The 13,583-nt window shown below is 45.2% G+C and overlaps 1 protein-coding gene across 5 annotated transcripts in view; it reads right to left on the reverse strand.

The window, feature by feature from the left end:
• The window catches only part of BCAR3 (BCAR3 adaptor protein, NSP family member), a 163,071-nt gene that overhangs the window by 92,470 nt on the left and 57,018 nt on the right, over positions 1–13,583 (reverse strand). The gene's annotated exons all lie outside the window — the stretch shown is intronic.

A 13,583-nucleotide genomic window follows, 5' to 3' on the forward strand; every position in this document is an offset into this window, starting at 1 on the left:
CATGACCCAAGCCAAAGTCAGGTGCTCAACCGACTGTGCCACCCAGGCACCCCTATTTTATTCACCTTTGTATCCCCAGGGCAGAGTTGCTCCATAAATGTCAGTTTGAGTGAATGAATGAACGAGTGTGAATTTGTGTGTGTCCAAAAGACCTCCACCCCAACTTACCCTTTGTCATACTCCCTGGGTTCACCAAGAGATTAACAACATTGGAAGGAGACAGGGAATGAGAGAGAAATGTTGTTTTTGAGAAAGAGGCCTCCGCAGTAAGGAGATAATTTAGCCACAGGCCTGTGACTGAACCGTGGCGGCCTCAGATAGAACCCCCTCAGCAATGGACCGTCACTGCTGTTCGGGCAGTGCCTGGCTTCTCAGCCCCACTGAGACCAGAAGTTTTCAAAGTGACACTGAGAGGCTGGCTGCTCCTGCTGAAAATGAATCTCTCTGGATATGTTTGAAATGTCATGTTTGAAGTTCATTAGGGAGATCACCAAATGGACAGAGAGTTTACTACAGGGCCATTTCCATTGGTTTCTGGGAAAATGAGAAGAAATGGATGCTTGAAAGATGGCTGGCCTGGCGAGTAGAGATGAAGGTCCCGGAAAAATACCCACCGGGATGTGATTTGATGGACAGGTTCTTTACTGATGCTGGGAATCCCATGAAAGTCCCCTGCCTTTCTTTCACTAGGCAGGGGCATATTATGTATACAGCCTTTGCTAACTTAAAAAGGGGTGCAGCTTTAAAAACAGAGAACTGCAACACTTCTAGATGTGCACTCAATATATTTTGTTTCATCACCTTGCAAAATAAATGAGAAGAGATTCACTCTCCCACATCTCACAATGTATTTATTGACCTTATTTGTTAACATAGGCTTCACTAGGAGTCGACAGGATTAAGGTTGGTGCGTATTTCATATTTTCCTCCCAGGGTTAATATATGACATGAGAAGTTCCTTTTCACTAATACACAAAACCTTAGGGATATTCTTTAAGGATTAAACCAAAAGATCTGCTTTGGAGTAGAGGAGTGGCCTCGACAGAAGTTCACTGGTCTGCACTGGGGGAATTCATCTTCTATTTCTGGTTGTCTAGAGCTAAAAACAATTCACCAGATATGCGATCTGGGCAGCCAAGTGTGACCACTTCCCTTCATCTGAATATTAAACTTTAGTTAATGCTCCTAAAATCACATTAGCTTCTTTGATGACCATAGCACACTGCTGACTCATTCTGAGGCTGCACTTATCCAAATCCTGCAATATTTCTCATATGTGACTATTACGCCAAACCCCATACTTTGACTTTGCTGAATTCTAGTGCAAGTCACTAGAGTCTTTTCTTTTAAATATTTTTGAGAGAGAGAACGTGAGCGTGGAAGAGTGTGGAAGGGGCAGAGAGAGAGAGGGTGACAGAGGATCTGAAGCAGGCTTCACACTGACAGCAGAGAGCCCAACGCAGGGCTCAAACCCACAAACTGCCAGATCGTGACCTGAGCCTAAGTTGGATGCTCAACCGACTGAGCCACCCCGGTGCCCCAAGCCTCTCACTAGAGCCTTATGCAATTAGATTTGGTCTATTCTTTCAAAATGCCATGATCTTTTTTGGATCTCATTTGTGTCATTTTGACATATTCTTCTAAGATTCACGTCACCCCCCAGTGTGATCTTTATGTCCATATTACCGTATAAACAGTTTTTAAAAAACTAGCTAGACTAGGCAGAGCGAGACGTGGGTTAATCAGGACACAGTCCACAGCACGCTTCATGTACTACCATCTGGCCTGCCTCTCATCTGAAGGATATCACCAGTGATTGGCATTTGCTCACACACCTTCTCAAGCTTCCTCTATAGGAAAGAAATTAATCTGGTCTGACTTGCTTTTGGCAAAGCCCTAATACGCTAACGGTCGATGTTTCCTCCAGCAAGTATGCAAAAATCATTGTCCGGTCCTTTTACAGTATTTCCTGAGATCAGTTCAATCTTATTTTACAGGTTTCTATTGTCTCTCTAGTTCCTTTCTTGAAAATTAAGATATTCATCTGCATCTTTGCTGTAGCTTGTTACGCCTACACTCCTCCAAAGTTAGTCTGCATTGGCGTGGACCTTGAGGTGCCTGCATCGTCTTGGCCTTGGGCCCCCTCGGTCTTCTTGGGCCTTGGGGCTTCACCTCATCTGGTGGCATCAGAGCCCCTTGCCATGGCCTCTTCTACTCCAGCTGGGAATTCTCTTCCTTTACATGGATCCTACCCTTTCCAATCAGGGAAGTCATTTCCTTGACAGAAAAAATGCAAGCCAAACAGCAGCTCAGCAGTTTGGTTTCTCTCACCTCCCCCTCTTTGGTTTCATTGTTCCAACCATAACTTCTGAAAGCCCTTTTTGTTACCCTTAGCGTTTTTCACCATCCTCTGCTCACTCTGCACTGTTTCTTTTACAACCCAGAGCCACCTTCTGATGTGGTCCTTGGTTGCATAGGTGGCATGGCCCAACCTTTCTTTGGTCTGGGTCCAAGGCCAGGACAGCACAAGAGCAAGCAGGCAGGCCCTGGGGGAAGGATTATCTAGAAAGTACAACTTCCAATCACCCAGTCAAGGAGAAAAAATAATGTGATACCTGGAAATATGTTAAGGTCAGAGGCCAAGAAAAGCAGAAGAGAACTAGGGAGTGATATGAAGGGCTATACCATGGATAAGAAGCTGGGTCAGCAGCAAAGAAGGTGGACATAACAGATGCTGGGGAGGTCAGATGGTTCAAAAGGGGCATTCCTTTCTCCTGTGGCTTTGAACTCCTCACACGGACGCAGTCGCTGGCCTGCCTTTAGAGCTCTACCACCCAGCACAAGGCCAGGCACACAGTCGATGTTCAACGTACCCGAGGATGAATTCATCAGAATGGCCCTGGCTCATCCCGCCACACAGGGGGATCCTATAAACCAGTGAGTCCAGCTGGAGACAGTCCTGCATGCACATCCCTAAACCAAGAACAACCTGGATGGTCACATACCTCATCCTCCTTCGAGCAGTGTTCAGCACACTATTTCTGGTTGTCCTCAACTGTGTTTCCCTTTCAGAGCCTCAGGCCATAGGATCCTCTTTATCATTTCCTTCAACTTTGAGAATCTTTCTTCTTAGAGCCCGGGTTGGGGGGGTGGGGGAGCGCGGGGGGATTACTGTAGATGAGGACACATTTCCCTTCCTGGCTATCAGAGATTCTAAGGCCTGAGTACATCTAAAGGTCCTGCTTCTTCCACTTTGCCAGCCAATTCCTGCTTCTGTGAGTCAGTTTCTACCTCATTGGAAAATACAGCAATGCCCGATTAATGTGTGCATGACATATATTATAAGAATGGCAGTGAAACCACCTCCTCAGGCAGATTTCCTAATCATGTTAAAACAGCATCATTTAAATATCCTACATATTCTACTCTGGTAAGTCTATAGAGGAATCCAAGACTAATACAAAGCAGTACTAGTTGATAAAAATTTGACACGGTGATAGATTACCCTGTACTCAGCAGAATTCTAGTGACAGCATTAAGCTAAAAGCTATAGTTTACATCTTAACTTGGCAGCAGTCAAACTGAGTAGAGTAAGAATAAGAAACACCATATCAAGGCCAGTACGTCTCTCGGCAGGCAGAGAGGATGGCATCAGTGACTCATCAGACTTCAGGCTGTCTAAGCCCCAACACAGCACTTTTGATAAAAGCAGATGCTTTGTTTGGCTGGTGACTCTTCGCCCTTCCTCACTCCATCCACCCCACCCCCAGCTGCTCTTCATCTCCTTCTGAAACGGGGTGTGTTTGCAAAGGCTTCTTCTCAACTAATTCAAAGGAAGAATAAAAGTGGTATGGTTTTGAGATGATGTCCCCAGGACCTCTAAGAGGAAAGACTTCACAGAGCCAAAGAGACAGAACACACACTCTCTACCTGCCTTCCAGGCCAGGCAGCCCGCCTCAAGGTTGCTGCTCACCCAAACGGTGGAAAAGCAGCCGTCACCCCTCAGGCAAAGCCTGCATGTCAACCACAGTCATCCATTTACCTCCTCTGTCCATAGAGTCATCAGAGAACATGTGGGACCCGGTGGGGAAGGAAGTGCAGGAGCGTGATCACCATGCTGCTGACACAGGCTCACAGGGAAGGTGGCCCTGGGGACATGTCTGCTTTAATTAAAAATGTTTTATAAAAAGACTCAAGTAACGAAAAGATGTGTTTTGTTTTACTACATGCTTAAAAGATTAGATCTTTTCCTATTGAATTTTGTCTCTCATTCTAATTTTCATGTTTATTTATTTTTGAGAGAGAGAGAGAGAGAGAGAGAGACAGTGTGAGGCAGAGAGAGAGGGAGACACAGATGTGAAGCAGGCTCCAGGCTCTGAGCTGTCAGCACAGAGCCCGACACAGGGCTCAAACCCACAAACCGTGAGATCATGACCCGAGCCAAAGTCAGATACTTAACTGACTGAGCCACCTAGGGGCCCCTGTCTCTCGTTCTAAAAAGAAAAACCTTCCTTTGAATAGCACCCCTGTGCAACTCCAGCCTTGCTTCTCTGCTCCCCACCAAAGCCAGCCTATGCAAAGTCAGCCTCCACGGCTGACCCCTTGGAACGGATATGCCAGGGATCCTCAGGGCTGGGTCCCAGGGTTCCTTCCCTTCATGCTGTACCCAGCTCTCTCCCTTGGGGAGGACATCCCTTTCCATGGCTTTAATTTCACTTCTATGCAGACTCTCCTGACTGTATAACTTTGAGCGTGGATCTCTCTCCAGAGCTCCAGGCTTGTAACACTGACTGGTTAACACCACCACTTGACATGCATGCATCTCGAACTTAGCACACCCCAAAGAGAAGTCTCAATTCTCTGCCATCCACCAAACAAAAAGCAGTCCAACAAAGGAAGCCCTGTTCCCCTCCCAGTCTTTCCCATCTCAGTAAATGGCCCCACCTCACACACCAGCTGCCGGAGCCATGCCTGGTGGTCCCCTTCCCTCACCCCACATCATCAAAACCTCACAAAGTCCCGTAGACTCTACCCACCAAATAGATCTTGAATCCACCACCTTCTCCACCTTCTCCACCACTATCCCAGCACAGACCTCTAACTGCTCCCTGCACTTTTGCAGCCGCTTCCTGTCCCCTTCTCCAGAGACCAAGTGATCTTCTAAAAACTGAATCAGATCACATTATTCCCTTACTTAAAACCCTTTAAAGGCTTCCCTTCGCCCTCAGGAGAAAATCTAAATTCCTTACACCAAGGTCTAGGCCAGTGCCATCCAATAGAAATACAATGTGAAAACCATATGTAATTTTTTTTTTTTTTTACAACACCTGGCGCTCATCACAAGTACACTCTTTAATCCCCTTCACCTATTTCACCCATCCCCCCACCTACCTCCCCCTTGGGTACCATCAGTGTGTTCTCTATGGATAAGAGTCTGCTTCTTGGTTTCTCTCTTTTTTCTCCTTTGCTCATTTGTTTCTTAGATTCCTCAGGTAAGTGAAATCATATGGTATTTGTCTTTCTCTGACTGACCTATTTCACTTAACATAATGCTCTCTAGCTTCATCCATGTTGTTGCAAATGGCAAGATTTCATTCTTTTTGATGGAGTGTGTATGTGTGTGTATATGTATATATATGTGTGTGTGTATGTGTGTATGTATATGTATATGTATATATATACACACACATATACATATTCTTTATCCATTCATATGAAAACATATGTAATTTTAAATTTTCTAGTAGCCAATTGAGAAGAAATAGGTGAAATTTCAATATCTTATTTAACATAATATTTAAATACCATTTTAACACATAGTAACATAATCAATATTAATCAAGTATTTTACATTCTCCTTTTATATTAAATCTTCAAATGTCCCCTCCCACAGAGAGGCCTTCCCTCCACGCAATCGAAGGAGCTCTGGGCTCTCTGATATTCCCTTCCTTGCATCTCCTCATTTTGTGGTTATGTATTTTTTTTTTATTAAAAAAATTTTCTTAACGTTTATTTATTTTTGAGAGAGAGAGAGAGACCCAGTAAAGAGTGAGCATGAGAGCACAAGCAGAGGGGCAGAGAGAGAAGGAGACACAAAATCTGAAGCAGGCTCCAGACTCTGAGCTGTCAGCACACAGCCCGATGCAGAGCTTGAACACATGAACTGTAAGATCATGACCTGAGCCGAAGGTGGATGCTTAACCGGCTGAGTCACCCAGGCGCCCCAATGTGGCTATGTATTTATTGATGCATTTGTTTGCATGCCTTCTAAACTGGGCACAGCGTAAGGACAGGACCCACATGTATTTCATTCTCCATGGGTACTTGGTACCTAGCATAGTGCCTGGCACAAAGTAAGCTCAATAAACATTTACCAAAGAATAAATAGCTAAGACACTAATATTAAGCACAAGGACAGGCAGGAAAGGGCTGGTCCAGCGCACTGAAGACAGGCCCTGTTTTGTGTCTTAATACAATGGTGTGCTGATCTTTTAGCGCAGCGTGAGGCTGTCATACCTTTAAGCATGAATGGTGGCCAAGGCACACTGCTATAGGGCAGCTCAGGGCAGACCCAGAGAGAGAGATTCCAGCCAGACACCGTCAACATGTGGGAAACTTTCTCCCACAGAAGCCTCAGGCATTGAACGTGATCTCAGGTTACACACAGGGATTAGGGGCCTCCAGGAGGAAGGACAGATGGATGGAAACCTACATCTGAGCCCCTTCTTCATGCCAGGTTCTGTGCTAGGCACCCCCACATGGGATTCTATTTGACCTCATAGCTACCCTTTGAGGACGTAGACAATCAGAAAGGTAAAGTAACTTACACAAGCTCACAAAGCTACTGGGTCTGGTTGCCGGAATCAGTGTCAAGGTCTCTGGCAGCATTCTTTGATATCCATGACTATGTCAACATCCCAGTAAAGGCATCGGTGGCCTTCAAGGTCAGGTGTCACACAGCAGAGTTGGGGCAGGAGAAGAATAAAGTGCTCGTGATGAGGTGGGAGCTGACAGCAAGGACGTGACCTCCTCCACCCAGACTCCCAGGAAGGCGGTGCCAGGCTCAAGTGCGGAAGTCAGAGCTCTGCCATTTGGTGCAGCCTTCATATTTAGTAACCAGTGAACCTTCACAGCACTCCTCAGAGGGAGGTATTTTCACCCCCATTTTATAGTTCAGAACTTGCCCCAGTTCACACACCTAATAAGTGGAAAAACAAGGATCTGAATTGAGACGTCTGGGTTAAGAGCCTGGTATTTTCTCCTCCTCTCCATGGAAGGAATTATTTTAGCTTTGGTTACTATGTCTGCAGGTGCATCTGGGAATCACAGACAGTCCTGGCTGCACAAAGCCTGGGTCAGTTATGTCAGGTTTCTCAGACTTCTGTAATTTTTATTTTTATTTAAAATATTTTTAATGTTTTATTTTTGAGAGAGTTAGAGAAAGAGCATGAGCAGAGGAGGGGCAGAGAGAGAGGGAGACACAGAATCTGAAGCAGGCTCCAGGCTGCAAGCTGTCAGCACAGAGCCCAACACGGGGCTCAAACCCACAAACTGAGATTATGACCCGAGCCAAAGTTGGACACTTAACCGACTGAGCCACCCAGATGCCCCAGACTTCTGTAATTTTTAAATAAGGGCACAATCCTTAAAACAAAAAGGCCATGTGCTGTCTTTGGGACCTCTAAGAAGAGAGAGCTTGAAATTCTGCATCCAACCCTCCAGCTACCCTCTTGGGGACCGACTGCATGCTGGCAGCATCACAGAGCCGTGAGCGGCAGGGCAGCTGCAGCCTGCCAACTTATGGGTCCTGGGGCTCCAGCACAAGCCCTGCAAAGGCATCTCCTTCCCATCAACAATAACAACAATGACCTCTCCAGCCTGTATCCTCTGGCCAGGCTGCGAAGGCCAAATCCACACATGATAAGAACACGAATCATTTGAATCATTTTAACTGCATGGCACCTCCTGTTTACAATAGGCTGCTATGTATACTGAAAGGTGTGAAAAACTCTCACAGTTTCTGACTCTCAGAAGACTAAAACCTGACCTTTCCCAAACAGCATACAAGAGGCCTAAGCAACCATGATTTGTAGGTCCTGGGGGCAGGGGCAGAGAAGATACGGAGCAGCATCATTAAACAAAGACTGCTTTGTGTAATACTCTGATCATCTTCTTGATTGTGGTTTGCACTCAGTTAAAAAAAAAAAATCCTTCAGTTTTCCCCAGAAGAACAGCTGAGAATGCACAGATCCCAGGCTTTCGGTTCAAATCATCCCTGTCAGTAGACGACGGAGGACCACTGTGGGCAGCTGGCGGACCCACAGGCATTTCCCCGTGCCTGGGCTCTCTCAACCCTGGGGACGATGGTGGTGGGTGGGGGTGTGTGTGTGCAAGATGCCCAGCAGGGGCTGAGCTCACCTCTGACCCAGCTGCTCCTGGCTCAGCACACCAGGGACCACCGGGGCCTGGGCATGCACCAGTCCGTGGAATTCACTACCCCATCCACAACAGCTGCATCCAAACACCAAGGAACATTTCAAAATGTTAGTAAAACCCAACCTGAAATTTTAAAAGGAAAAATTCAACACAGGGACTATAACTTTCCTGGAGACATTTTTGGCTGTTAAGTGACTGTCACTCTGCTAACTCGATAAATGCATCTTCTATTAAATAGAATCTATAATCTAGTAGATAGCCTTTTTCAACTCTGAACCCAACTTTTCCTCTGTGCACGAAAAGCTTCCAATTTGCAGAGAGGAGACATGCCCATATGTAAATAAAATGCACATATTTGCATGTGGACCTTTGCATTATAGGTCCTTCTGGTCAACTACGAGCTAAAGGCTGATTTCTTTTCATGTCTGGGGAAACATCTTGCTTTGTGAAGGAGAAAGCAGTAGTTCTAGAACTTGGTGGTTCTCAAGAGGAACAAATGAAATAAATGTTCCAGGTGAGGGCATTGACATAGCCCAGAATTAGAAATTTAAATCAGTGTTTGGAGAAGAGTCTGCACGGATCCTATGCCTTACACTTTGCTTCCACTTTAAAGAGCAGCCGCTGCAACATGGTACGTTACTTACTGCCTGGGAAAGCATACTGGATTTTAATTTGGGATAATTCTGCAGACTTTCTGGCCCCCATCAGTTAAAACACTTGTGACTAGTCAGTCAGCTCCACTCATGCAAACTAATGAAACATCACATTGTCCCGCCACATGCTCCCACAGCACAAGGGGCAGAAGGAATTAGGCACTCGGCAGCTGTTCCCAGGAATGCATGCCTCCACGTACCCACAGGCAGGAAGCAGACCCGGAACGGTCTCCCAGAGCTGATCCTTCAGTTATCCTGACAACACAGCTCAACAACAGGAACCAGTCTCCTCCGAGCCCAAGGAAGGTCCCAGATTCAAATAAAAATTCATCCTTGAAGATAAGTGAATCAAAGGGACATCAGTCAAACAACGCTAGTGTCAAGAGGAAATCCTGTCTGCAGACCTCTCTGGGAAGCCTCGCTCTGCCTGCAGAACAAAGGCTTCTTCTGTGACATCAAGCAGCAGGTTTAAGAGCAGCCTGGCTTCTCGTTTTGGCCACCTTTCAAAACCACAAGTACATCCAAGGGCAGCCAAGGCAACAACAAAGCCAAGAGATACAGTCTCCAAATGAGGGGAGACCCACTCTCCCTTCTAGGCCTGCCTTCTGCCTGGCTCTTGGTGGCCAAGACTCCATTTCCCAAGGTGGGTGTCCAAGGTGCTGAGTTCAGACTCTGGGGGCTGAAGTTTTCCATGCAAGAGGACAGCTCAGAAGACACCCACAGCCAGTGCCAACCTTCTTGGGAGGCTGTGGAGTACAGTGTCTGAGGAAGACCCTACAGTACTGTCTGGGTTCTAAGCCCAGCTCAGTTACCCACTAGGGTCTGATCTTAGGAGCCTCAACATCCCTGAACCACTTTCTTGACTGTGAATGATAATAACAACGCTGTCACTCAGGATGAAATCTGCCATGTCTCTCACACAGGGTTATCATGTTTATACAGGATGATTTATGAACATAGCCTTGAAGATATTTTAAACCTATAAAATGTAAGAGATAATAATTCATGTGCATAGGACTCATGTTGATAAGAAAGCTTCACACTACACATTTTTAGGTCAAAGGGGAGACTTCCTCTGCTTTGCCTACGGTCTTCCACAAGGTGGATGTTCAATTAATACGCAATTAACATACAAGTGACTTTTTCATGATAAATAAGCTAAACGTATTTGTTAGGAAACTACCAAACTTGCAATTTATCAGAATATTTTACAAGACAAAAAGGTGTTGTCTGGCAGGTTTCCCTGGGGTATACATGACAAGGGGGTCTGGGCTTCCTCTTATGGTCCCATTATCATCATGCCCACACCAAACAGGACAAAATGGAAGGTTTTCAGACTTGACATCTGGGCAAGTCACTGTCAGCTGAAATTAACCTTTGAATTTGCTATGAAAAGTAACAAGGCCAAAAAAGTTTACCTGAAAGAAGATCCGCACCACCCCCCCGCCCCCGCCCCCACCCCCACAAATCAATAATCTTGTTAAAAGTAGACCTAACTAGTCTCACCCCCTGGAGTCAGAAATCCAAAACTCTTAACTTGAAAATGCACATGGCTCCCAGCTTCCAGTGGTGAGTGAGCAAGAGTGCTGGGTGGTTGGTGTTTTCTTAGCACCAGAGCTGTAAGAGCTGAGTTAGGAACAGAAATGCTGTTTCTCCCTCATGGCAGTTCAGTTGAGGCACTTTAGGCAACCCCTGTCTCTGGAGCCCCAGACTTTCATTCACAGTTTGTCCCTAGCTTTTCATATGCACAAATTTGGTGGATCTTGTGGCTTGCTCCAAAAAGGAACTGAGGCAGCTAATAATCTTAGTAGGAATATTTAAAAGGATGAAAATAACACAAGGTACTTTGAACTCCTCAAAATTGGGAACCCCTCAAGATAGTTTTTAAAGTGCATTAAGGGGGTGCCTGGGTGGTTTGGTCGGGTAAGCATCTGACTTAGGCTCAGGTCATGATCTCATGGTTCATGTGTTCAAGCTTAACATCAGCCTCTGTGCTGACAGCTCAGAGCCTGGAGCCTCTGTCTGTTCTCTTTCTCTTTCTTTCTCTCAAAAATAAACATTTAAAAAAAAAAAGCATGTTAAGTGAACCAAATATAGGGGCATCTGGTTGGCTCAGTTAGTAAAGCATGTGACTCTTGATCTTTGGGTTGTGAGTTCAAGCCCCATGTTGGGGGTAGAGTTTACTCAAAAAAATAAGTCAACAAATAAATAAAAAAATAAAAATAAGTAAACAAAATCTATTAATAAGACTGAGGAGCAGGAGACTAGGACTTATGATCCTTTGACATGACCTTCTCACTCAGGAGAATTCTGAAGGTGATGTGTTTGTTACTTCCTGTATTCACCTTTAACAATAAGATATTTTAAGTTAAGGGGAAAAGATGTGAATTTAGATGAATGATAAACAAACCTTGTTAAGTCTTCCATAGCCCAGACTTCAAACTTAGGACTTGCACCCACCGCCTGATAAGATCTTTTACAGAGATCTGACCTCTGTCCAAGTCATTTTCAAATCAAAAAGCTTTGAACTCCTGGCAGGTTGTCAGCTTGGGCCTTGGGTGTTTATCAAGAACTTCCTCGAGATAGAAAGGGTGACTCCATCACCACCCCCAGCTGCCCGGAGATTCCCCCTTGGAAGAGCTGGCACCCAGCCAGGACCTTAGATCTTCAAGGAATGAGTTGGTGAATCGTCTCCATATGGTACACAGTAGATATGTAGCTCACTACAGAGTTTCACTTAATAAATAAAAAGTGGCTACAGCAAGTTCAGGAAGAGTTGGTTCTGACTCCACCTTGTGCGGCCTGGTATTTAGTGTTTGTTTCTGGCTGGCCAGGAGCTCTTTTTCTTTGCTGCCTCCTAACCCTTGCGAGAGGGAGCAGTGATTTCTCCGCTTCTTCATCCCCACCTGTCAGATGCCAGTGGTGCAATGTGAACAATACTGTACACAGATGTGCACCCCCCACTGACCTGTGCCGTCCATGGGCCGTCTGCTGGCTCCTCTGAGCTGGGAGGTCACCCACCTACAGTTTGCAGAGCAGGTGCAGGGCTTTCTAAGCCCCATGACACCCTGGGGGAACCTTCTGAGCTGATGCCAGAAACATTTCAGAGCTCTCCAACACTCTCTACAGAGAATACCTGGGCCTCCACTTATTTTCTTCTTATACTACTGCAATTATGCAACTAAAACTAATTCTGAACTCTTGCCTGTCTAGCTCTCTCCCAAAATCTGTACAGTCTTCCTCTCAGCTTGCTACACTCCAGCCACAGGCCACACCAGCTTCATTTTGGGTTTTTTCAAACATGAAACACTTGCTCTAGCCCCAGTCCTTTGCACTGCTCTCCCTATGCCTGGAACCACCTTCCTCTGGTTCTTCCCATGGCTGCCTTCTCTCATCATGCAGGTCTTAGCTTAAATATCATCTCCTCAGAGACCTGTCCACTGTATAAAGATACAAGCCCAATAAATCTTCAGTATATCACTATTTCCTCTATAGCACTCAATATAATCTGCAATTAACTTATTTATTACCTGGGTCCTTCACTCAATATTAGCTCTGGGAATATACCATCTCAGATGCCCTACTGCTGTCCTGTTAGTTCACATATTTCCTTACCCTGTAAAAGGGCAAGAGCAGATTGCTGGAATGATTTGGCTGCCAGAATGTCTTCAAGGTCGGACCAGCCCTCCAGTTAAGATACTAAGAGGGATGGGGCAGAATTTTCCTGGTGAGGCACTGGTTACAAAATCAATGTACTCTAATCAGCCTAGGTGCTCAATATATAGACATTGAACAAAGAAATGAGCTAGGATCAAAGTGGCTGTCTGTGATACAGGGTTGGACAAAAAGAGACACCAAGAGATACAACAGAAGGAACCAGCCCTTTCTCTGCCCGACAATATCACAGGGTGCTGATCTTCCCCAATAGGAAAAGAAGGGCAGTTTCTAAACCAGCTCTAACAAGCAGAAACCAATCACAGCCAGGCCCAACACAAATCCTGACAAGAAGTTTTGACAACCATAAAGCTTATTTACCCAGATCCCTAGTGGATAGGAGAAATCAATCCTTGTTCTAAAGTATTCTGAAGCTGACCTGATGATGCATCCGTACCAAATTTTATTTCAGCATGTTGGAGATGCAGGTTCTAATTTATAGACATCTTGGCATCTCTACAGAATTGGAAGGACATAGTTCAGAAGTTGACATTATAATAAAAAAAAATACTTGTTCTTCGTTCTGAGGGACTTTGTGATACACAGGAAGTTGACTTTAGAAATCTCTCACATACTGGATAGTGAGAAATGGTTACTTTTTTTAGGTGTTATAGTTTTTTATATTATGTTGTGTTTTTTAAAAATAAGAGTACTTATCTTTGAAAGACATATACCAAAATATTTACGATAAAATAAGAGCTGAAATTTACTTCAGAATAATAGCAAAGGAAGGAATGTGGGCAGGAGAACAGAAAAAGCAGGACTGGTCATGAAGCCGGG

This window comes from Leopardus geoffroyi, chromosome C1 (genome assembly GCF_018350155.1).
Source record: "Leopardus geoffroyi isolate Oge1 chromosome C1, O.geoffroyi_Oge1_pat1.0, whole genome shotgun sequence".
Lineage (NCBI taxonomy): Eukaryota > Metazoa > Chordata > Mammalia > Carnivora > Felidae > Leopardus > Leopardus geoffroyi.